Source organism: Leguminivora glycinivorella, chromosome 2 (assembly GCF_023078275.1).
Source record: "Leguminivora glycinivorella isolate SPB_JAAS2020 chromosome 2, LegGlyc_1.1, whole genome shotgun sequence".
NCBI classification, from domain to species: domain Eukaryota; kingdom Metazoa; phylum Arthropoda; class Insecta; order Lepidoptera; family Tortricidae; genus Leguminivora; species Leguminivora glycinivorella.
This window is the reverse complement of record NC_062972.1, coordinates 8,896,496-8,922,976: the sequence shown is the minus strand read 5'-3', so window position 1 is coordinate 8,922,976 and position 26,481 is coordinate 8,896,496. Positions and strand designations below refer to the sequence as shown.

The 26,481-nt window shown below is 35.8% G+C and overlaps 1 protein-coding gene across 3 annotated transcripts in view; it reads left to right on the top strand.

Moving 5' to 3' along the window:
* Positions 1–26,481, top strand: part of LOC125237033 (homeobox protein abdominal-B) — a 153,083-nt gene that overhangs the window by 81,398 nt on the left and 45,204 nt on the right. For all 3 annotated transcript variants that reach the window (XM_048143959.1, XM_048143976.1, XM_048143969.1), the window contains one exon: positions 11,258–11,319. The gene's annotated coding sequence lies outside the window, so the exon portion shown is untranslated. The remainder of the gene's footprint in view (positions 1–11,257; positions 11,320–26,481) is intronic.

Sequence of the window (26,481 nt, the reverse complement as noted above, 5' to 3'; positions counted from 1 at the left end):
ACTAAAAAAAATAAAAAATAAACCGCATCCGAACGGGAGTAGGCCGTTCCAATGAAAACCTTTACAGGTGGGGAATTTCGTCGTCGCCATCCTGTGACTGTGGAGAGCCAATCCAAACCATCTCTCACATAGCTGAAGAATGTCCTAAAAGGGGTGTCCTGCCGTTTCGCCAAAAAACGTTTCGTCAAATTTCATTTCCCAATAATCATTTCGCAATAGTTTCATTTCCCAAAGTATTGTTTGGCAAAGGTATGTTTCGCAATGATTTTGTTTGGTCAAATTATCATTTGGCACAATTTTACTTAGTCAAATTTTATTTAGTCAAAACTTTATTTCGCAAACGTTTTTAATGGCAAAACTTATATCCCAAAAACATGTTTAGTCAAAATTTCACATCGCAAATTTCGAAAATATTTAGGCATTTGCATTTTCATTTCTACGGGATTAATTTACCGAAGATTTTTTTGCCAAATTTAACTTAAAATTGTCAAATGATAATTTCAGTTTTATTCCCAAGGCTTCAGTTGGATTGGACACGAAAAGTTTGCTCAACTTTATTTTTGTCAAATTAATATTACTGGACAAAATTATTTTGTCAACTATTTTTTTGTCAAAAAATGTTTCTACAAATTACACCACGTTTGACAATAAATATTACAAGGCATAAATGTAATGTAATAATTTTATTAGTATTGTAACAGAAAACTCGTGTGTGACAGGGTCAGTTTAGGTGCGACGACAAGCGAAGCGAGGAGGAGCGTGTTAGGTTGACAGTGAGCAAATGGCGTTTTAAAGTAATTAAAAATTAATAGAACATAATGGTATGAAAACATAAGGTTTCTTATTAATAGAATGTATCCGGACATGTAAGTGAAATTGTCATCCTTGACATTTGCAGCCGGAGGAAAAAAAAGTAGGTACGACATACACATTATTTCACACAAATCTTGGACACATAGTATAAAATTAACAAACAAATTTCCAGTGCACCATTTAATTACAATATATTGGGAAATGGAAATTTTGCCTAACAATACTTTTGACTAAATAATATTAGGTAAAATGAAATTTGACCAAGTAAATATTTTGGGAAACAAATACTTGCCAAAAAAAGTTTTGCTAAATGTCAATTTGCGATAAGTTGTTTTGCCAAACGTTTATTTGGGAAATGATAATTTGGGAATAATAGTTTGGGATGTGAAACTTTGGGAAACGTTTTTTGGCGAATCGTTAGTAAACCCCTAAAAGGAGGTTTCCCGGAAATATGCAAGACCTCCTGGCAATCACACCGGAAGCAAGGGATTGGCTACTTAAATTGGATGTTAAATTGTAATCTTACTATATATGCATGTATAATAATTTAAATTTTAACAGGAATAAAGCCATACGACATAATAATAATGTTCACGTGCAGTGAACATACCTACTGACATCAGCAGCATCAATCTGGGACAAGAAACTGCATCGGCTCACGTGCTTGCACAAACTACGTTTGCACTTAATATGAAGAAACTGCAGCGTGGTATTACGCAAACATAGAATAATTTAGTATAAATAGCTTGTAAAAAGTGTAAATAAATCTCTTTGATCCTGGACATCGTGGCTGTATCATTTGAGTATAAGGTTTTCCTCTCACTGTTGGTAGCAGTGAGAAAATCCTTTCCATTACCCATTTCCTTCCCTATCCGTCTGTACCTTAGGTCTCATGGTGCAGATATCCTGTACTTATTAAATATATGTATTATTAATTTATAGTTAGGGCTAGGGCTGTAGGGATGTGTAGGGTTGTTTAGGGTGCTAGGGCACTTAGGTTGGATAGGCTACAGTTCTCCCCTTAACTTCTTGGTAAAATCACTTCATGATTTTACATTTGGTCCTTCGAAAAATTTGAATCAGTTTGAGTTAGGTAAAATCGCGGTCCTCTTGTCCCTGACATAACTTTGACTGACTGACACTTTGGAGAGCTGCATGCTGGTGTACTCAAACAAGCACCAGTATTGTGGTAATTCGAAGTACTTAGTAGGTATTGCTTTCGGAGAAGGTACCCGTACAGTAGCAGATCGGTTGCTGGCCTCCCACAAGCGGGTTCAACCAGTCAATTGAGAAGTTGCGATACTGTATGCGAGGGCGCTGAGAGCAGTACTTGCTGACGTCGTAGGGCGATAGGAGTAGGTTAGGGAAAGTAGGGACTTCAAGAAAGAAGAAAGAAGAAAGAAGAAAGAAGACCGGAACACACAATGGCTTTGACCATCGACGAGATCAACGTTTTAATCAAAAACCAGGAAGAAGACTGTGAAGAAATTAGAAGGATTTGGGCAAACATCAAAAAAGACTCAACAGCCAGGAAGACGCAAAAATATGTGGACGAAAGAAAATCAAATTTGGACAGTATTTATCAAAGAGCATTACAAAACCACAGACTATTACAGGACCAGGAGGTATTGTCCACGCATAAATACCTCACTCTCAACTACTTCGACACCAGCATAAGAAAACGCTATGAAGAAGCCATGCTGCATTTGACAACAGTTGAAAACGACTTAAAACGACAACAAGAAATTATCGACATTACGACCGCTTCGGGTAGTAAGAGTATCACGGAACCCAAGACAAGCACAACTTGTTATCCGAATGCGCAACAAGACTCCACTATTACGTCTAAGCTGTTTATTCAAAAGTATAGATTAAATCAGCTTAGAAAAAGACTTCTGACCGCACAGACCGCCATAACGGAAGATAAACCTACATGGCACTTGCAAAGTTTGACCAGGACCCTTGAAAAACTATTTCAAGAAATAGACGACACCCATATGCAATTGTTGCTGTTATACGAGCAGTGTACAGTAACCGACGAATATTTCATAGACGATTTATTCACCGACATGCAAGACGAATATGAAACCGTAATGGAGTTGCTGCAAGAAAAAGTTTTTAGCCAAGACAAACAGACCAGTAAAACCTCATCAACTAAGTTACCCAGAATTACGATACCATTTTTCACGGGAAACTACGAATCATGGACTTCATTTTATGACTTATTTAAGAAAATTATTGACGAAGACTGTACTTTATCAACAACAGAAAAAATGCAATATTTAAAGACACATGTTCGAGGCGACGCAGAAAAGCTGATCAAGCATTTGACCGTGAACGAGGTTAATTATAAGGCCGCGCTCACATTGTTGACAAATCGCTATAGAGACGAGCGACTTGTGACCCAGACATTTATTGACAAATTATTAGAACTGCCAAAAATTCAACAAGCGGATGCGAGAATGTTACGTAACATGCACGATTGCGTTAACGAGTGTTTAGAGGCATTGAAAAATCAAGACATAGACATTTCGACATGGGATCCCATACTAAGCCGTATTGTAAGTCGGAAATGGGATTCGGACACAAATATGAAGTACGAAGATCAGTTAGACGAGCCGAGCAAGGTTCAAAAATTCAGTGACATGATGAAGTTCTTGGAAAAACGATTTAAAAGCTTAGAGTCAAGCAAACCACAGTGTAAACCTACCTTTACAGTGACATCGAATCAAAACAAAGAGAGGTCGACAACTTGGCAACATAAGAAAGGAATGTGTTGGTTCTGTAATAATCAGCATAATATACATCAGTGCCAAGCATTTCTAGCGCTACAAGTGAGTGACAGAAGTAGAAAAGTGCAAGAAAAACAGATGTGTCAACTATGCTTAATGCACGACGCAAAGATAGAGTGTGTAAGCAATAAATACAAGAAATGTGATATCTGCAACAAGGGTCATTCTACACTCTTGCACCGTAATTATAATGACTATTTAGCTTCAAAATCCAATGGCAAGAACACAACAACACAAAATACCTATAATGCATCCAAACCAAACACGGATAAAAAGACACTATATTATAAACCGACCCCGCATGAAAATAATGTTCAACGACATAGTTCAAATACTACTACGCAACAAAATAAAACTCAGAATTTCAAGATATTGGCCACAGCCTTAGTACAGGTGATAGGTTACGATGGCACATCACACTTACTACGTGTACTTTGTGACCAAGGTTCTGAGATTTCATTATGTACACCAGAAACAGCTCAACTGCTAGGGCTTCCCAAACAGAAAATAAACGCCGAAATAAATGGGGTTGGGGACGAAGCACCGAAAACCTCCAGCTACATGATAGACGTCACATTAAAACCAAGGTTTTCCAGCCAATTTTCACTAAGAACATCGCTAATTGTGTTATCGAAATTAACCAAAGCGGTACCAGAACAAGATATTGACCAAGTGGATCCGCAGAAAATTAACAATAGGGTTATTGCTGACCCTACCTATTACAAACGAGGCCCGATTGACATTATTTTGGGCGTTGAAGACTTCGCGAAATTCATATTACAAGGATTAGAAAAATTTGAAAATGGCGTTATCACTCAAAATACAGAGTTTGGATGGATATTTTCTGGGCGTTCCGAAACAGAACGTTCGCAAGGGTTAAAAACAATAAGTTTAATAACGCGTGTTAACGACACGCAATTGAGAAAATATTGGGAATTAGAGGAAGTCCCAGACGATTATCAGATGAACCAAGACGATCAAAAATGTGAAAAATACTTTTATCAAACGACAAGACGCAATTCGGACGGAACTTATACAGTTAGACTACCTTTTAAGGACTCCTCGGTTGAGTACGGGGAAACACGACCAAAAGCAGTTGCTAGACTATTACAATTAGAAAAAAGTTGAGTAAACATGAAGATCTGCGACAACAATACAACGAGTTTATGCAAGAATATTTAGAAATGGGTCACATGAGGAAAGTTAACAAAAATGACTACTATGAGGGCAAGTTTTACGTCCCACATCAGCCTGTAATTCGAGAAGATGCATTAACAACGAAACTTCGTTGCGTTTTTGACTCAAGTAGCAAATCGAACACAAACTTGAGCCTTAATGACAATCTACACAAAGGACCTCGTTTACAGCAAGACTTGAGTACAATTTTATTGCGATGGCGTAAACATAAGATTGTGATAGTTGCGGACGTAGAAAAAATGTATCGATTTATTAAGATGCATGAAGATGACCTGACTTATCAAAGAATATTGTGGAGGTGGAGTTCAGAACAACCGATAGAAGAATACGAGCTCACTACTGTATCCTATGGTCAGACGTCCGCCCCATATTTAGCAATTAAAACTTTACAACAGCTCGCCAAAGATGAGCAGCACAACTTTCCATTGGCAAGTAAAGTCACGTTGGAAGACTTTTACGTAGACGATATTCTGACTGGAAGTAAAAACATTGACGAAGCAAAAGTGTTACAGACACAATTAACCGACATGTTACGCGCGGGTGGATTTAATTTAAGAAAATGGTCATCAAATAGCGCTGAATTGTTAGCACAGATTCCATGTGGAGACTCTGACGACAAAATGATAAAGTTGCCCATGGACGAAGCTAGAAAATCGTTAGGAGTTACATGGTCACCAGAAGAAGACAACTTTCGGTTTAAAATAAAAATAACACACAGCGACAAACCAACAAAAAGGTTTATTTTATCCGAAGTTGCAAAGATATTTGATCCTCTTGGATGGCTACAGCCGGTGACTATTTCAATGAAACTTTTGATCCAGGAACTTTGGCTCTCTGGATTAAATTGGAACGACGCAGTGCCGGACGAAATTAATAAAAAATGGACTAATATACAACAGCAATTAGAATGCCTAGAAGAAATTAGAATACCACGATGGATACACTTTAATGAGTCACCGCTCGAGTTGCATGGGTATTGTGACTCATCGGAAAAGGCGTACGGTGCAGTTGTGTATTGTCGGACAAAAATAAATGGCGAGTACAAAATATCGTTACTGCAGGCCAAAACAAAAGTTGCTCCAAAGAAACATAAAATAACATTACCAAGACTGGAATTATGTGGCGCAGAACTATTGACAAAATTAATGACGAAAATAAACGCAGCTCTTAGTTGCAACGACGTAAAAATATACTGTTGGACTGACTCTATGATTACACTCGGATGGATAAAGGGCGAAGCTGACAGATGGAAAGCGTTTGTCGCTAACAGGGTGTCACAAATTCAGAAAACACTACCTCAGGCGGCCTGGAATCATGTTGCATCTGCAGATAACCCAGCTGACTTAATTTCAAGAGGAATAGACCCTAGCAAATTGAAAGAAAATACATTATGGTGGAGTGGCCAAAATGGTTACAAGACGGGGACATAAAACATACAGAAACCATCCCAGTGCCGAAAGACGAAGTAAAATTATGTCATCAAGCGACAGTGAAAATTCAACATAATAACGAAACTTTCGAGAGATTCTCAAATTTTCAACGGATGGTACGTGTACTGTCGTATTGCTTACGATTTATACGTCGAAGCAAAAGCAAAGACATGTTGACATGTGAAGAGATCGAGAAAACAAGAAAAACCATAATTTTACAAGTACAACAAGAAGCATTTCAACAGCAGTGCAAAGTGCTCAAAAAAGGTTGCCTTTGCCAAAAGGAGATCGACTGTCAAGCTTAGACCCATATATTGACGAAGAAGGGCTCATTAGAGCTGGAGGGAGACTTCACTTATCAGAGTTGCCTTATGATCAAAAACATCCACTCATATTGCCGTATGATCATCACGTCGTAACAATAATAGTACGAGAAGCACATGAAAAGACATTACACGGTGGGAACCGACTGACTTTATCATATATACGACAAAAATATTGGATATTAAGTGGCATTTGGGAATCGGGAGTAAAATCCATGAAACACCACTTAAAGCGTGTAATAGGAGACAGCACGTTGACCTACGAAGAGCTTTCAACATTTTTGTATCAAATTGAATCATGTTTGAACTCTAGACCATTATGTATTCAAACAGACGACATAAACGACAACATAGTATTAACTCCAAGTCACTTCCTGATTGGCCGCGAGGCTGTAGGAATTCCAGACCCTATAATGGACACGAATACCGACCTCATAAAAATGAAAAAGGACTTTTGGAACACTTGGACTAAAGATTATTTGCACCAATTACAACAGCGTTATAAATGGAAAGCCAACGAAGACAATCTAAAGATCGGCACAGTCGTTCTTGTTAAGGACTCGAACATCAGCCCAAGTAAGTGGCCACTAGCAAAAGTAAAAGAAGTTCACCCTGGCAGTGATGGGAACACGAGGGTAGTTACACTAGAAAGGCCACAAGGTTCTGACCAAAAACGGGCAATTCACACATTAATCCCACTTCCAGTCAATGAAAATTTAGAAACGAACGAAGTGAAGATGCCTGCCAAAATTAACATAGCAACAGCCACCGTAAAAACGAAACGAGCATGCAAATATTCATTAGTAAATCTAATGCTGAGCTTCATGACTATATTGCAACTGTGTACAACAACGACAGCAACGTTCACAACTAAGCAGCTGGGACCGGGGTTGTACATTGAACAAATGGGAAACGCGACACTCGACCGAGGAACATTCAGGATTGACACATATTTTGAAAAGTCAATATTAGACAAAAAATTCGAATCAACAAGACAGGTTTCGGCACAGATTAAATCACTGTGTGATTACGCAACATCGTTGGATAAGCAGACTCATTGCAGCCAGTACTACCATCATTTGCAAGAGGAAATTCATCAGTTTCAAAGAACTTATGAATATTTGACAGAAATTAACACCACCAGAAAAAGAAGAGGGTTAATGGGACAAATAATGACTTCCATTTTCGGAGTTAATGACCAAGTCTACAAAGACATAAGTACACTGCAAGACAACCAACAGAAACTAATAGACTCGGCAAATCATCAGACTAAATTCATGATCTCAACCATATCAGCCGTAAACGACACCGAAGAGCGTATACGCAGTAAATTAGAAAGGTTCCAGACAAAACTTAATCAAGCCATGACATATATAAATGATAACAACCGATGGTTCAAGACAATTAATTCTAACATAGTTCAAATACAAGTGCTGCAGTCGTACCAACTGGCCTATAACTACATTCAAGAAATAATAGACTATTATTCTGGGATAGTGCAAATATACATATCAAAGGCTTCAGTATACAGCGTACTGGCCCCTAAAAGTATAGCTGATGTTATAAAACGCGCAAACAGCAAGTTGCCATCAAGTATAAATATAATACAAAACCAGCTGATAGACACGCGACTATCTGAAAATAAAACTCATATTCAAGTATCGGCTTACTTCCCAATAGCTGAAAAGGCAATATATACCTTAGTACATATTACTCCGATACCTGAGAAAACTAAAAACGGGTTACAAGGTTTTGACATTCCCCAGACATTTATAGGAATAGATTATAATAACGAACGGTATTTTGAACTTAGTCATGAAGAGTTTAAAGATTGTTTACGCAAATTTGACAGTTTCATTTGTTTTCCTGTGGCCGTGAAGAACATGCAATTAAACCAAAATTGCATTGTTAGACTTATTACTAAGAATGAAAATACTACAGATTGTCCAATCCGAAGGTATAAATTTACAAGTAACATTATCTGGAAACAAGTTCAAATGACAAATACATGGATATATTTAACTAAACAACCAGAAACGGTGTCCATTGTGTGTGATGGTCAGAGACAAGAGATAACTATTCATGACATTGGAATAATTCAAATTTCTGAGAACTGTATTATAAAGACAATTACGACTAGTTTAGCCGCAAAAAGAACAGTTGTAACTAATATTTTAGCTTCATACAGTAAGACTATAGAGTTTAAGTTAGATAATCAGTCCTTAGTTGATTTTCATAAAGATTTATCTAAAGAACAGGTAGTAGATAGCTCTAATGACATTTTTACTAGTTTAATAAAAAAAGAACATACCCTACAAACAACCCTAGACAATACGGTTTGGAAAAGTATCACTACCCAAACCTATGTAGCTAGCTGTTCGACAATAATAGTATGTTTATTATTAACTGTACTAATATACTGTTTCGGTCCACAGATTGCAAGGAAACTACGACAGATGACAGGGAGACGAACATGGGAGCCAGCACCAGGGGCCAGCGGCACACCAGACCAACCGCCAGCAAGCGGATCGCCTGCACCTCGGCGCCGGCACCGGCCTCCCACGCAGCCGCACGTCTACGCGCTGCCAGTTGCGCAGAGGAGCGCGCCCAGACCGGTCGCGCAGCCCACTGTACAACTTTACCAATTGAGGACTACTCCGTCAACACCCAGCCCTTCTGAGAGGCGCCAGAATGTTCACGTGCAGTGAACATACCTACTGACATCAGCAGCATCAATCTGGGACAAGAAACTGCATCGGCTCACGTGCTTGCACAAACTACGTTTGCACTTAATATGAAGAAACTGCAGCGTGGTATTACGCAAACATAGAATAATTTAGTATAAATAGCTTGTAAAAAGTGTAAATAAATCTCTTTGATCCTGGACATCGTGGCTGTATCATTTGAGTATAAGGTTTTCCTCTCACTGTTGGTAGCAGTGAGAAAATCCTTTCCATTACCCATTTCCTTCCCTATCCGTCTGTACCTTAGGTCTCATGGTGCAGATATCCTGTACTTATTAAATATATGTATTATTAATTTATAGTTAGGGCTAGGGCTGTAGGGATGTGTAGGGTTGTTTAGGGTGCTAGGGCACTTAGGTTGGATAGGCTACAGTTCTCCCCTTAACTTCTTGGTAAAATCACTTCATGATTTTACAAATAATAAAAAAAAAAAACCGGTCAAGTGCGAGTCGGACTCGCCCACCGAGGGTTCCGTACAAACTTTCAAACTCGCCAGTTAAAATAATCTCATGTTTTCACATAACTCTAACGACTTGACCAGAAGAGAAGACAAAAGTATAGGTACATGAGCATTATTGTGTATAGCGCCATCTCTCGGTGAATTCGCTAACTAATTTGCGCGACCATAGTATGTTGGTTTTTCAGGGATTATTCTTTATGATGTTAACCGATTTAAACAATTTTTACTTTATTGGAAAGAAGATGATTTACGTAACATCTCGTATTAATTTTAAGTACTATATACATCCGCAAAGGTGGGTAAATTAAAAGTAAAAATATGAAAAGTTTTTTGTGAATAAAAAAAAAAGTTTTCAAGATACAAACACGATTATATTTTTCCTGTAATATTTAGCATAAAACCAATGTTTCCTAAAATTTTCATAATTTTTTGTTGGTAAACTTCGGAGATAAGGGGGGGGAACGGTATTTTTTTTTACATTTTCCTTCAAAATTCTTTTTTTTTTCACAACAAAAAAATTATAAAAAATAATTTATTTACGTTCAATTTGAGCTCTTTCTAACGATACCCCACTTGACCTAGTAACTTGAAATTTACAGTTTGCCCCCCTTTCATTTTGGCCATTTTCTACAATTAAAATTAATAAATTTAAAAAAATTATACCTTCTATTTGTAGAGGTTCACAATGTTCACAACTATTCCAAATTTCAAGTTGATAGCATTAGTAGTTCTCGAGATATTTAGGAATGTGACAGACGGACAGACAGACGGACAGAGTCGCACCATAAGGGTTCCTGTTGTACCTTTTTGGTACGGAACCCTAAAAATACAGACGAATTGAAAGCCCCTTCCTTTGAGATTTGGAAGGCGGTTAAAAATAGGTACGTATTAGTGATCGTACCCTTTTAATACCCAAACTCAATAAATATTGTTTTCTTATGTCAACTATTACGGATGACAATTATTTCTTGTGCCCAATTAGATGAGTTTATAGGAGCCTCTTTCGGGGTGTTTCAGCAAATGTGTATCTACACCCCGTGTAAAATGCATATAAATACCTCATTAGGTATGGAAAACTACCTCCTATACTCATCTTTACAAACGATAGTGAACTATAGGTACCATATAGGTACTTATGTATTCGCAGTTCCCACATAAAAACAAGTCAGAAGAACTGTAGAAGTGTAGATAACTAACATCTCACTGCATGCATGCTTGTTTTTTTTAATAAGTATTTAAAAAATAAACTAATGAGGAATGAAAGATGAGCACTTGACTCTTTTGACATGTTATGGCGGTCTGGTTTTTATCATTCAACTTATTAGGTTTGTTATTTTTAGACTGACAAAGATACGTAAGGCATATGGTTTCCTACCAAAAATTCCCACTGTCGCTTAACCTTCCTGTTTCTTTAAAATAAACAATTAGATAAATAGGTTGGTATGCTGTGCTATCTAAGTTTATTATATTATTTATAAAATATTTATATTTGTTGCAGATCTCGCCAAGATGGTGTGAATAAGATATAACTCCTACCTCCGTCAAGACGTAGTCCTAAAGGTGAGTACCTAAATAATAAATAATTGCACAAATAAAAGTTTAAAAATAATGTGTAGCTGTAGGAGCTACAATATTAGGTCGAAATACTTTTATTTACAGTATAATTTAATTAATCCACCAAATCACCATTAATTTTGGTGTAATACAGCCGATCTGACCACCCAAACCCCGCCATACTTGTTTTTTTTTTTTTATTTTCATTCCCCTTCTTGAAATGGTAGACCGCTCGCTCTTTGCGATTTGCCAACAGATCTCCCAAACAATCCACTCTCCTTTAGTGCAAAAGAGATAGCTATAAAACACCCTCTCATGTTACACACGGTAGCAACAGCGAGAGCGAGGGAGACGGCAGATAAACTAACATGGCGTACGTGCGGCGTGGCTAAGACGACAAGAACTAAAAAAGCTCGAACACACGTTTGAAATTCATGGGAGTGTGCGTGCGTTCGTTTTGTGTAGGGATAAGAGGATATCAGTGGTCTGGGGTTGTCAACATTTGAATATATTTTTTTTAAATATGTCACTATTTTTTATTTCCACAAATTCCTTATTAGTTAAAAAAAAAATGTATTGTAGTAGTGTTAGTGACAGTTAAACATAAACACAGTTTGCGAAGCAATCCCTAATTAATAAACTAATCTCAAGTCATATCGAAATTATATCTTTTAAATATTTTTTTTTATTCTGTATTTATTTTCATGAGATTTTGTGACCAGATTCTATGATAAAGTAAAATGTTATTGTCGGGACAGTACTTGGATTTTTTTCATAAAGGACTTAAGCGCCAATAGCGCGTATGGCGCTAAAGACTACGTGACTTGAATGTGATCGTTTGACTAAAAGAACAAACCGTTTTCACTTTGCGTTTTCTAATAATATCACGAAGGTCTACGGGGGTCATTCAAATATTACGTAAACAGATTTATTACAATTATTTACACCCCCCTCTACAGTGCTTACGTAATACTTGACCGGCCCCAAAGCTCAGCCCAGAGCCACTAGTCTAGTATGTAATATATTCTATTTTCGACTAAAGGGATCCATAGAACTATTTCTATCTTTTTAGCTTCAAAATACTTTTATATTCAAACTACCAAGGTCACAGACATGATTTTGACTAATTTGAAATTCTTAAAGTGTGTCAATTCATTTGATACCCCATCACTTCATAACTTCAAAGTACAAGTTTGTTTTTTGCCGTCCCAAAGTTTAACAGTTGTCGTTTTTTTCACTTTGCAATATTTGAATAAATGAAAAAAATAACTATTGGACATACAGACATAATTCTTTCACCAAAAGATAACTTAAGGCCATGCCAGGATAAGCTAAGTGAATCTGCCCCAGCGAGTTTTGGCTTGAATTTTTTTTTATTGATTCGTCTTTCTATTAGTATCGAGTATGCCAAATTTCAGCTCCCAAAACTTTATAGTTTAGTAATAAAAAAAAAAAAGAAATTTAAACTTTCTTCGATATTTTTTTTCCGGGCAGCCGATTTTGACGTGCTTCACGTATATTGTGAATATAGGTAGGACAACTATATGATATTAATTTTGTGTTATATTGCCGTACAAAAACTTAAAAAAAAAAAAAAAAATTTTTAAGTATTATCTCATGCAAGCGACACCTCCAAATTTTTCATCAAAGTAAGCCTCTTTAATAAGCTACCAAATGAATATAAATACTTAATTTTATCTGTGGTAGAACAAGGTGTTTTTTTTAATTGAATACATCACAATACATTTTATTCCCATACACGCTCGTTAAAACGAATCGCTGACAAACTCCAGAGAAACGTGCACGTTCGTCATAAACACTGGCCGTATACTGGCAATATGTTTTTTTATAAAAAAAAAGTGACAAATTGCGAAAAACTTTTCTTATAACACAAAATTAATATCATATGATTGTCCTACCTATATGCACAATATACGTGAAGCACGTCAAAATCGGCTGCCCGGAAAAAAAAATATCGAAGAAAGCTTAAATTTCGTTTTTTTTTATTACTAAACTATAAAGTTTTGGGAGCTGAAATTTGGCATACTCGATACTAATAGAAAGACGAATCAATAAAAAAAAATTCAAGCCAAAACTCGCTGGGGGCAGATTCACTTAGCTTATCCTGGCATGGCCTTTTGTCATATTACAACTACTCATTGAAAAAGTAAGAAGTTTTCCCTAAAATAGTCACAAGTATGATATCCACGATTTTTTATGTAACTGACAAAGTGGGATGGTCGACACTAAACTTTGAGACCCTGAAAAGGTGCTTAAATTTGACATTTATGCACCGGCATCAAAATAATAACTTTATTACAGTCTTATTAATCAGTTTTTATTGAAAACCGATTTTCGGTAGGTTTTGCCATATTTCACTAAACTGCCCGTAGCTCCGTAACTAGAACCGACAAAGTGGGACGTTTTACTAAACACTCACATTTTGTCCTAATAGTTGATAAATGCAAGGTGCTCTAAACCTCCTAATTGTTAGAACAGAAATGGCTACAAATAGAACGTTTGTCAGAAATGTGTGGTAAAACTTCGATCTACTTGCGAGAAAAGTGTATTAGGTAAGATTATAATATAATAATTGCTAACTTGTACATTATACTTAATTGCTAATTATGAAGACGAAAAGTAAGAATGCAACAATCGAAAAAAAAAGTCCCTCAGGAATCCAATACGGCTGGTAGAGACGCAAACTTTTTGAATTTTTTATTATCTGTGCCCTCGCTCACTGCCCATAATGATATAAATCTTGCTGACGGACAAAACATACCTAAACTGTTATTTCTTTATCTTGTAATAATGTGATTCTAAAATGAGCTTACAAGGACAAAACACAAATATTTAATTTGAGACTTAAAATTTACCGAAAAACATTACAAAAACACTTTATTGCAAATAAGTGGTTCAAGGTTGACGACCAATGCCATTTAATTCCAGGATGTGATAGTTTCAAGAAATTATCAAAGATGGCGCTGAAATCAATATACACAAAACACAGTATCAGATATATATTTTACGGGTTGTCGCCTTCCTTGTCTAGGAATTTTGTATTATACTCTTCATTTGATAGATAAATATTAAAGAATTATAATGGGTATTAAATAAATTCATGCTTTTTTTATCACTTCACATTTTTTAATCATTCGGTAGTAAGTATTCTTCGACTACCTGCGACAGCCTAATATAAAATTTAGTCTTAACAATTGTTTTCTAAAATTTAATAATAAAATGAAAATTTACTCATTCTCAACAACTCATCTGTAGAAAAGCTCGCAGCGAGCGAAGTCCTAACAAGCAGAAGCTCTCACAGCTTCCATTTCCACGATGTAGTCCATGTGTTTATCCAAAGATGGCGCTGTTATCAATTCTGCGGAAGTTACATCTAAGTTCTTATTATTATAGAAACTGTTATTATAATAGAAACTGGCAGAGTTTACTTAGATATTTAATAAAATTGTCCTATTACAATAAAAATAATTCTTAGGTACCTACTTAGCCAGAGCCCTGGGGGCCGATTTTTGAGTCTCACGGCGTTTGAATTCAGAAAATTGTCACTGAAAATAATAGGCAATTCACCGTTTTCAACCGGTATTTTAGTGACAGTGAGACTCAAAAATCGGCCCCCTGGCCGTCAACACATGGCGCTACGTTCCGTCGTTACATATTAGCTTATTACTACACCAAGATATTTTTCACATAGATATTTTTCTGGCACGAACGTCAAGTTGTTAGTGCTTGACAAAATAAAAACATCGAAAATCCTCTTATCGATAAAAACCTTGCACAAGATTTTTAATTACCTATCTACTGCACCTAATAATAATTTCTAAAATCATGAATAATCATGTAAGAAATTATGTAATCTATTAAAATATGGTTCGTTTTATTATTATTGTCCATTTATTTTCAATCATGTGACATCTGTATAAAAAATAATGTTATATACACATAAATTCAAGCCTATATTCCCTAAACGGTGTATGCAGAGCACATGAAACTACTCGAGATTCAGTGCCAGTAGGTAGGTGTCTATTTAACTAATCATAATCATACATACATAAGTTACATACATGGTCCTTACTTAACTAACGTAATCACAGAAGCACAGGCATACATGGTCCTTACCTAACTAACGTAGGTAATCACAGAAGCAGAGGTTGCCAGGCATGAGGCAACCGATATTGTTTTGATGCGGTGAAAGAACCAAATTGCACCATTAAATCTCTAATGTACTCCTGTACGTTTGCACATTAATCAAAATCTTAGATTCTATTTGCTGAGGAAATATTTTAATAGTATGTTTTTTTTTAAATTGCGAGTTGACAGTTACCTACCTATAGAAACATCTGCGATTCATTCGTACAATAAAATCAGGCATGTGGTATGATTGGTAAGTCGCCTCATATCATAACTCTACATTTCCAAAACATAGTTCACACAGTTTCAAATTAATAAACCAAAGGGTCTTGGCCAAGGAAACCAAATAACCTAATACAATTCAAAGATCCTATTAGCATATCCACTATTTCAAACAAACTTATTAAAATTCATGAAAACAGACCTTTCTTTCGCCAAAGCGTAACGGCCCAACGTTTTGTTTGTAGTTGCTTCTCGGAACAACCGAATGCTCGGACCCAATTTTCTATAAACATTCAAATGAATTTTTTGCCAAGAGAAAGCTGAGTTACACATTGCACTATCAGTTCAGTGCGAGGACCAAGCCGAGAAAGTAGTGTTGTGGAGTGATTGAAATTATAAAAATGTTTGAAAATACTAAGTTGTGTTTGGTAATGAAAAGAAAATGGAGCGTAGGGAAAGGGTCGCGTTGCTTGCTCCTGATAGTTCGGGGAGTAAAATGAAGATGGCGCTGCCTGTTGTTTGGTGAGTTTAAAATTTACAGTTCAAATTATGAAACTTTTAATCTAAAATAAATATGTGAGTGTACACGGGAAAACGTCTCACTTTGTCGATTGCTATGAAGTCAAGTATCAGTACCTAATCAAGTAAATCACGCCTTAACGTTAACAAAGTGGGACGTTTTACTTAAGACACTCACATGTAGTGATTTAAAGAATCGAATGAAAATTTTAAGCAATTTAATATAACATTTTTGAAAATATAATGATATACAGTACATGATTTTTTAGCCTAATAGAAAAAAAATTACCGAAGTATACATGTAATTTTCTGCATTTTAATTTTGTAACTTCAATTTATATAACTTAGTTATGTTACCTAATGTAAGTATTAGTTATAATCTTGATGTCCGTCCTTGACCTTATTGTATAAGTACTAACAAAATACTCAATTGGACCTGCACTAACTTACTGAGAGCCGGTTGCATCAAACCGTCTGTCACCGTTAAAGCGTTCGTTAAATTTTATAGTATGGGAAGCTCCATAGACGTCTGCTGCGTGACGATGATGTGTCTGTCAAATGTGGTTGATGCAACTGGCCCTAAGGCTACTTAATCCATAGAAAATCCCAATAAAAAAATCTAAGAAATGACCCTTATTGCGCATGAAGCTTAAGGATCCTTAAGAATCCGATTATTATACCTGCCAAGGTAACTTCTTAATAGATGTCTAATTAAACTATTAGAACGTAGTAAAATACCGATAAAATTCAATATTCGCTACGTGTACCTACAACTCTAGCTGCCCTCATTTTGTGGGCTTTTTTTCCATGATAGTGTCGAATACTAATAAAATTATTGTTAATTTAGGTTATTCATTTTTAGTTTAATTAACATATTTTATAACTTTTTATTTTCTTTGTTTCTAAATATGTTTTCTTTGTGATAAAATAAATAATAAATTATGGTAAAAAACAGGATCGGACAGTGCAAATATTAGATTTTAAGCTGAATACTTCAGAGCTTTATTTTAGTAGGTACATAAATAGACCATTCTTAGGGCCACTTGCACCAAAGAAAATGGAGGGTTAACCGAGGGTTAACCCACCACTTTATATGGAATGTGACAGATGACAGCCCACTAACCCTGAGTTAAGTGATTGGTGCAAGTGGGCCTTAGATAACTACCTCAATACCTACTAAGCACAATAGAAGATTTAACGAAACCATATCGGAAGATAATAGGACGCACAGATTGCGGGTAGTTTTAATAAATGGACAGTATTTATTATGACATTTAAAAACCCGTTGATATATCTCAAATCTGTATACATGACAATAAGTCAAAGAGAGCTATCATATACTTACCCCCTTATTCATAAACGTTTTCTAAAGTTATCAAGCCGATAAAGTTCGTTTGTCACTTTCTATCACACCAATACATCGGAAAGGGACAAACGAACTTTATCGGCTGGATAACTTTAAAGAACGTTTATGATTATGAATAAGGGGGTTCTATCTATATTATATTTTACTTACTGACTAATACTTAGGTAGGAATCTAAGCATGCACTAATATTCCACTGCATGTAAGTAGCTGGTTAGATAATATCGTTGTAAAACATATTTATCTAACTGTCATATTTTAATAACATAAAAGTTATATGTAACTGTCCTCTTATCTACGTAATTAAAGTATAGGTAGCCACGGCCCGTTGCTTCGCAGTGTGTGGTCCACGAATAAAAAATAAAATACGACAAAACAAACTTAATTTATCGCGAATACCTGCGTTGCTGTGCGTAAACAATTTATTTTATTTTATATATTTATAAAGCAATCTTATCAGATAATTATTGCAGTATTAAGCTTGCTTGATTTTAATAAGGAATCTATAATTTGTGCCATCCACAATGTCGCCCAGGTTTGTCAAAACCAACCTTTAATAAAATGACATTACGAGTCATAGCGCGCGACTTCGGCACGATCATTAATAGATCTTTTTATGTGAAACCTTATTCTTAAAAGTTGATTTGACTAATCAAATTGTATTTTTTTATTTTATTTATTTATTTAGAAACAAACAGTCACTTATATAATACATTAGCACAGTTGAATAATTACATTACAGACTTACAGTTTCCTCAATTAGAAAAAAATTGTATTAAAATCGAGCATTCGTTTCTTTCTTAGCATAGACATATATCTGTATGAATGAATGCGACACTCTGATTATAGGTTTCATTTGATTGATTTTGATTGTTTCTGAATAGGACCCGAGAATAAACGGTCGGTCACCTTCATTTACTTAATTAGACTGAACTGGATTAAATATCTCTATCAGATATGTAAATGAATGCCTCCGGTAGGTATAGGTCCGAGACTGCGATTTAATAATACGATAATAATTATGTTTTTTATACTTTAGTAACTCAACGGTGGATATGATACGACTGGTTCGGAATTATTTCTGCGGCATTTCTTTAGAATCGGATTCAACATAAAATAAGTAAAAATTACCTTGGCCAATAAATAAATAAATGTTACAATACTGTAAACTTGACTTACCCCAATCATAACGAAAAATGTCGCCTCTTTAGTCTTTTCTACAACCAATACTTATTAAACTTGTTCGAACATAGGTATTTGTAGCGCCTTATTCTGATATTAGGTGTGCACTTATAGATTGTCACTTATACAATACCGATTTTCAGTAGAAAAAGACGTTCTAGACTCTGAACTTTTTTTCTTTTCCACGCCTTTTTTTCCTGGTTTATTATTTTCTATGTACATTATACTTTTCTATGACGTCACGAAGACGATTGACGCAAGCCGTGTGGGACTACGCGGGGGTTCCATAAGTAACATATGTGTGTGTGTGTGTGTGTTTGCAAGCCGCCAGACGGAAATTAACGGCCTCGTTAGTGCTAATAAGCGAGTTAAACCCGACTCCCAGTTTATTTATTAACCTAAGGACTGATTTTCCAATCGTTAGAAGGTTTAAGAGTGTTTCATTTGAAAGTTCCTTCTCTAAGTTTAGAATCCTGACTGCTTTAAGAGCTGACACTTTTTTTAGTCAGTATTTCTATTTAAATTAGTAAATATAAATAAAACCACAAGTTGTGTAAACTACATAGATTTCCAGATATAATGATATTAATGACGCATATTAAATTCTTAGACCCTCTTGATACGGTTGCGGAATCTGCGGTTCAGCATAATTCTAAAACGGCGACCAATTTAATAAGAATATCCACGCCAGATTTTTATGGCGTTTCTTTATAAGAGGGGTGTAAGTGAAAACATGGTCGGAAGCGGGGAAATCCATGCAATAACTATAACTCATACAATTTCGAGAACCCCCGCTAGATGGCGGCGCACGGACACAACTAATCCATTTATTCTCGGGGCGAGCTTTAGTAGCTAACTCTTAAGCACTGCTCTTATATTGTCTTATATTATTTATAAATGTTGACGCATGGTTACAGTCAAGGGATTATATTAATAAGCGAAAGTCGTTTACTTACGTAATTATAAGGAAGATTATTCTTGATGGTGTTTTTAAGTAGGTAGATATATTTCCGGACAAGAATTTACGAATCCAGGTAAAAAACTTCAATTCAAGGTAAACGCCAGAGTTCGAACCTAACGATATCCAACGATCCTGACCAGATCATCATCAAGTCCAACTTGCCGAAATGCCATCATAAAATTGTCATTTTACGTTTGTAAAATTTTATCAAAGCCGCAGGCAGGGGTAGCGAACAAGAAACTTTTGCGAGCCGACGTCATTCGAAGAATGCCTGCTATTACCGGGTGCTTCCCTGTATTCTATTGCTCTTTGTGCCTAGGCCGATTTTCCTCTTAAATCAACCACCTACAGTGATCTCGAGACCCGTAACAAGTAGGTATCTGAGAAAGATTTTAGGCAAACTGGTTCGCTTAAATATCCGACTATCAAATTCCTGACAAGTGATTCTAATAACACTCCTAAAGGGGAATCTCCGAAGTTTCGAGTCGGAATTTTGCGGATGAACGTTTTAATTGCAACCTCTCGAGAATATTTTGTAATTGCGTGCCGTGACAGAGCGGAATTATTGTGATATCGTCACTGGTTAAATTAAATGTTGGAGGCGTGCAGTAATTTTCTTAGGCACGCCGTTTTGTTTTCCAGAGATGGTTTTTCTAAGATACCAAACCAGCTGACATAAATACATGTTGATAAGATATTTAATCTTTCGTTGACGTTTAAATACACAGGCATACCTTTAAATTGGATATTTAAAATTTGAAGTGTTAGAGTTCATATCTAATGATCGATCTGAAGTTGTAACTACACCAGTAGGTATACTCAGTAGCCCAAATGCCGGGGGCATTTCGAATGATTAATATCTTAAAATCCTACTTAAAACTTTTATTAACCTTACGACTTTTATAGAATTACTTTCATAATATTGAGAGAGATAATATGGTCTTATCTATAGCATTAGATACGTCTAACGTGTTTTTATCCGTCGAGTTTGCTGTAAGTAATCTCGTCTGAAAGACTTTCGCACGAAAGAGTTCTGCGCGATGGTATCTGGTAACAAAGAAAGTTTTTATTGTACAAGTTCTCATTCCCGGGCGGATGCGGACGGTGTCTGCGTTTTCCAATTTAAGAAAAAGATAGTAAAAACTACTCGCACCGTTCAATAGTACCGTACCCATTGTTATCAAATGATTCCTAGGTGTAGGTAGTACTTTATACTTAATAAAAAAAAAAAATATTAGCCCCCACTTTACATGTAGGGGGGGGTACCCTAATAAATAATTTTTTTCCATTTTTTATTTTTGCACTTTGTTGGCGTGATTGATATAAATATTGGTACCAAATTTCAGCTTTCTAGTGCTAACGGTTACTGAGATTATCCGCGGACGGACGGACGGACGGACGGACGGACGGACGGACAGACAGACATGGCGAAACTATAAGGGTTCCTAGTTGACTACGGAACCCTAAAAAAGATTTTTTTATATTCAGAAGTCTAAACAGATTAAATTTACACGTAGCGTGTCTGGACAAAATTTGTCATGTACGGAAACCCAGACTAATTTTTAGCTTCCCGCCAGTTTTTCGTCTAATAAATTGGTATTCTGTTCAGCAGACTAATATCGAGTAGTAAATTCTGGGTTTATAGAATACTATGACATAATATTGATGAGAATGAGATTAAGTCACGAATTTTCATGATACCTATCCTATCGTGAATGAGGAGGAATGATGGTAATATTGTTAAAAACCCTCATGTGAAATTTTTCAATCTCATCTTTTTATTCCGTTTGGCGATTCAAGCCTGAAGAGGCAACGTAACTTTCGATTTATTGGAAACTTATGATAGCAACAAAAAAGATTTATGAAAAGGGATTACATTTACCTATAGGTACTAAGGTACCCAATAGAGAATAAAAGGGTACCACAACACCACAAGAAGTATCTAATACGGACTTATAATCCAAGACGGGCTCAATACGGCAGCGAGTTTATGTTTGAATTTAAATGACTACATTTTATAATAATGTCTTTGAGCCCAGCCGCTCCCTTGCCCCAGGGTTTTCTTTTACTCTTTTTATAATGTAATTTTCTTAAATCACCTTGGCCCTCTCGCTCCCCATTGTCGTGGAATTATACCTACATTTGAGGCGGAAACAAAGAATGATAACTTTTTAAAATTATTTTTATAAGTTGTCAGGTTTGTGTATGATAAGATAAAATTAATAACCAAGCACTCGGGTCTGGTGCCCGTTATGTTTCGGACTTTGTGGTTAATCGCTTAATCACGATAATGATGCAGTTGGTTATGTTCATCATAATTTAACATATTTTATCTAGGTAGGTAACTATTCTATTTTCTACAGGGACCGATAAAATCATGCTTAAATTCTATGTATAATTTGGGTGAGTGCATGCCTACCTTTTCTTCTTATTTCATATCTGCAATCAGTCGCAAGACTATAATCAGATTCTTTGAGTGACAGTTATGGCGTTTCCAGAACAATAGGACCATTTCCTCACCTTCTCTCAACTGTCTAATGTTTTTTCTGTTAATAATTTTACGTACTTACAGTACTAGCCACAACTAGAGGATAATCTTTAAATCAATAATATAAATGTTAAAATGAATAAACTGCATTTAAAACCTGGGGTCAAGTCTTTGTCGGCTCCGAATTGTAATAACGTAACAAAATAATACCTTTTTTAATGAAGTTGTCCGTAATTTGTAAAACAGGAAGCGCTGTGTCTGTGTTCACTTTAACATTTCTATTTTAATTACAATACGTAGTGACAATTTATTAACACTAATCCGACCCCCGATTCGACACGCGATGATGTTCGAGCTGTTCTTCATTTCAATTTCATTATCTTCTAACTTATACTTACGAATAGAAGACCATTTGATTCTTTTTTTAACATTATTTTAACATCTAATGTATGTACCTATCAAAACCAATCAAATCTGCTTATAGGTGAAGTTATAACATAAAATTCTGATTTAACGAAGCCTATACGTTTTTACATTATCCGATCCGATATCAGATGTAGGAAGGATTCCAAAGGTAAAAATCAAAGATCGCCATCTTTGATTAAGGATTTCAAAGGGGTAGAGCAGGGAGAATTTTCAGAATCTGTCAAATTACCCCATTACACACACAAACACCCTTCACTCACACTACCTCAATTTACTGTGAAAGGTCAGTGACCCTTAATTTTTTTCAAGAGTGTTATTTTGAGTTTGTAGTCAACTACTGACCTCCTTTGAGAAATTAAAACTGTAAAAAAGGTAGCATACAAGAAGACAGAGAAAAAATACGCATCATCTAGCTTTCCTTCTCTGTTCATGTCTCATGTGACTTAAATTTACCTAAATATGTAGATAACGTTCCTTATTCAATTGATTGTTTATCTAGGTGTATTTCAAATTACTTTGCACTTCATTTTGTGTTACTTTTCTATACTTAGATTAAAAATCGTCAGCCTGCCTATCCCCGCAAACATTATTCAAAGACGTGTGTGAAGGGCTAAAGGCCGATACCTCCAGGCAGACAATTATGGTCGCGTGATAAATGATAAAACATCAGCCCTATCACACTATTTGTAAGTGCGATAGGGACGGCCCGATGTTATACCATTTATCGCGCGACCATGATTGCCCTGCCGGTCTTCGGAGGCCTGTGCTGTGCATTACGTATATGCGGGGTGTATTAAAGACTAACAGATAGGTACTTTATTATTTTTGGTCGTTAGGTTTTTTATCAATTTATCATTTATTTTGATACAAAAATAAAGTATGTGTATAAAATAAAAACCTAATGAATAGAGTACAGCTAGCAGCAGTCATGTCAGAGACACAAAGAAAGACAGGGAATATCGACGCATATCTTATCTTATCCAATACTGCCATCGGCATCTGCATCAGACTCTTGATCTTACCCAATTTCCGAGTCCCTTCTCTTAATTTCAGTTCCTTGAGTTGAAAATGTTGAAACTCATACTTAGTATTAAATAAACCACAAATACATATAAAAATCACAATATAATTTTAAATTATGGTTTAGGCCCTGTACCAGTTGCAGTCGCCACGTCTGTAAAGCCCCTTGTAGTTTCTTTTAAATGGCTAAATACCTAGATGTCATGTCATACACATCTGTGATGTAACTGAAAATTAAAAAACATCGCTCAGAGATAAGGTTCAAATTAGCATGGCAAAAAATACAGTGCAGTCAAAATACCATCAAAATACGAAAAAGCATATGTCAATGTCAATATCACTGCCGTATGCCGTATTTCAGGCCATAAGGGCTGTTTTCTCAAATATGAAAAAATCTCAAAAGCAGAACTTTAAATAGTATTTTATGCAACAGGCGTTTAAAGGAGATCCCCGTGGCGTCTTCGCCTCAAATTGTTACCCACGCCACTCGTCTTTTTTGACTCAGTTAAACACCGTTGCATACAATACTTTTTCTACGACCATGCACTTAGTTTTTAATAGGTTTCTTGAATAACTTTCGTGAAATTCACACTGTTTCCTGTTATTTGACGCAAAGGTTTGCACTGTCAGCTCTGCTCAGCTGCCCAAAGCCTTCCCGCGCACGCGCGCCGTATCGTTATAAGGCGTTGCCATGGTTACAGAGCCAAACAATGCGTTTTCAGTTTTTTCGATACTGCGCGCATGCGCGGAAAGCCGGCGGACACTGGCTTTGGGGAATAGACTTTTATGTAGGGTTTTAAAGATCTATGCACGACCCTGTAAATGACGAACAATAGTTCGGGAGTAGTAAAAAGACTTTCTAGGAAAATTATTTTGAACTTGATAGGTAGAACAATTTTTAAAAGTTGTACAAAAAAATCTGAACTAAGTTTGTAACTATAAATAGAAAAAAGCATTTTTTATCTTAGATTGCATATTTTATATGCATATTATCGTAACGAATTTTCTTTCAAATAAAAAGAGAATTATTAGAATAGGTTGACGGTGTCTACCGTAAACTGGGGTTACATTGACCAATTTGGGAATTTAAACTTCTCTAGCTTCTACATTTAATGGGTATTTTTACCCATTAAATGTAGGAGTTAGAGAAGTATAAATTCAAAATTGGTCAACGTAACGTAACTAAGGAAGAAAAAAAATGGGACCATCAACTTTTTCAGTCTTTTCCTGCTAAAAATCTAAAAAGGTAACAAAATAAGTGATATCGCAATTTCAATCGGGACGAAGGTTTTAGGATCTCATCCACATGGAATCCTGTCATTAATAAGTGTAAGCCGAAAATAATATCGACAGTCGTTAAATCAAATATCGTCAGTGTTGTATGTCGACAGAGTAACATCCCTAGTGCGCAAACAGTTCAAGTTGATAATCAAAACCAAGTGCGGGTAGTTCGAAAAACTCGCGCGGCTGTCAGAAGGTGTTGATGTCATTTCAAGCCAGTCTTCTCCGAGACCACGGGGACAACGCCGTCCTTAAAACGTTGGAGGTCAGTTTAATATGTAGTTATACGCGATTAAGTCCCGATTTTAAAAATAATGAAAATAAGTGATATCAGGATTATTGTTTTCTGTCACGATGCCTGCACGTATGAAATGTTTTTTTTTAACCCAGTGGTTGACTGGTAGAGAATGCCTTAAGGCATTATGTCCACCATTTGTACTTATTTTTTTATGTGCAATAAGGAATAAATAAATAAATAAATAAAATAATGTACGCAGAAAAAAAACGATGTGATCAAACATAAACTGACATTGGGGTTACTTTGATACACTATATATTTTTTTTAATGATAATCGAATGCAATCCCTTACAAAAGTATTTTATGTCAAGAAAAGATAAAAAAAATGGTTCGCAGTCAAATATTACAACTCTTTAACGCTATTTTGGGGTTACTTTGATCAAGAATAAAAATTAACATCTTCGAAAAACCAACTTTATTTGCAATTATTTCAATATTTATCACAAGAAGCGATCAAATTATCAGCCTCAACAAGTACCGTGACAAAATCAGACAATAATTAACTATGTGTCATTATGGTCAATGTTACCCCATGCAAGTGATCAAATACACCCCACAGAGTAAATCATTAGTAGTAAATACCTAGTTTGACTTTATGATACAAAATTCAATACAATGGTATAGCTAAACACATTTCTGGCAACCTAATATTCACTGTGAACCTTTTACTTTAATACCCACTACGTTAGTTTAGAAGTTTATTTAAACATGAAAAATAGCAACAAACTATGCTTATATTTTGACACGTTATCCGCACTGCCCACGACCATACTTACTTATTCACCTCGTCAGAGCACCATCTAACTATAAAGGTTGGTTAAGGGTTATCATAATATGTGTAGATTTCATTACCGACCACTCATAACATATTAAATCCTTATTTTTTGGTAAAATAAATATAATACGCTCGTGACAGGTCATATTTTGTTCGCAATCCGAAAGAGTCAACCCTTTTCCCTATTCACCCCCTTCCCGACCCTATTCACTCCAACGTTAGGGTGAGCGAAAATTACTAAATAAAACGACATATTTTCAAAGACAAACCGAAGTTCACACTGCCGGAAGATTTTTTGTGTAAAAAATTAGCATGGCACATATAAAAAAACTGCTATCGACGTTCAAAAGTCGGTTTTGGCCCTATTCACCATAAATTACGTTAGTTATACCCGTTCCGACCCCATGAACCCAAAATCTTCAGAAAACGATGTACTATGTAGCCCAATTTTATTTGGTATTTTGGAGGTAACTAGTAAAAATA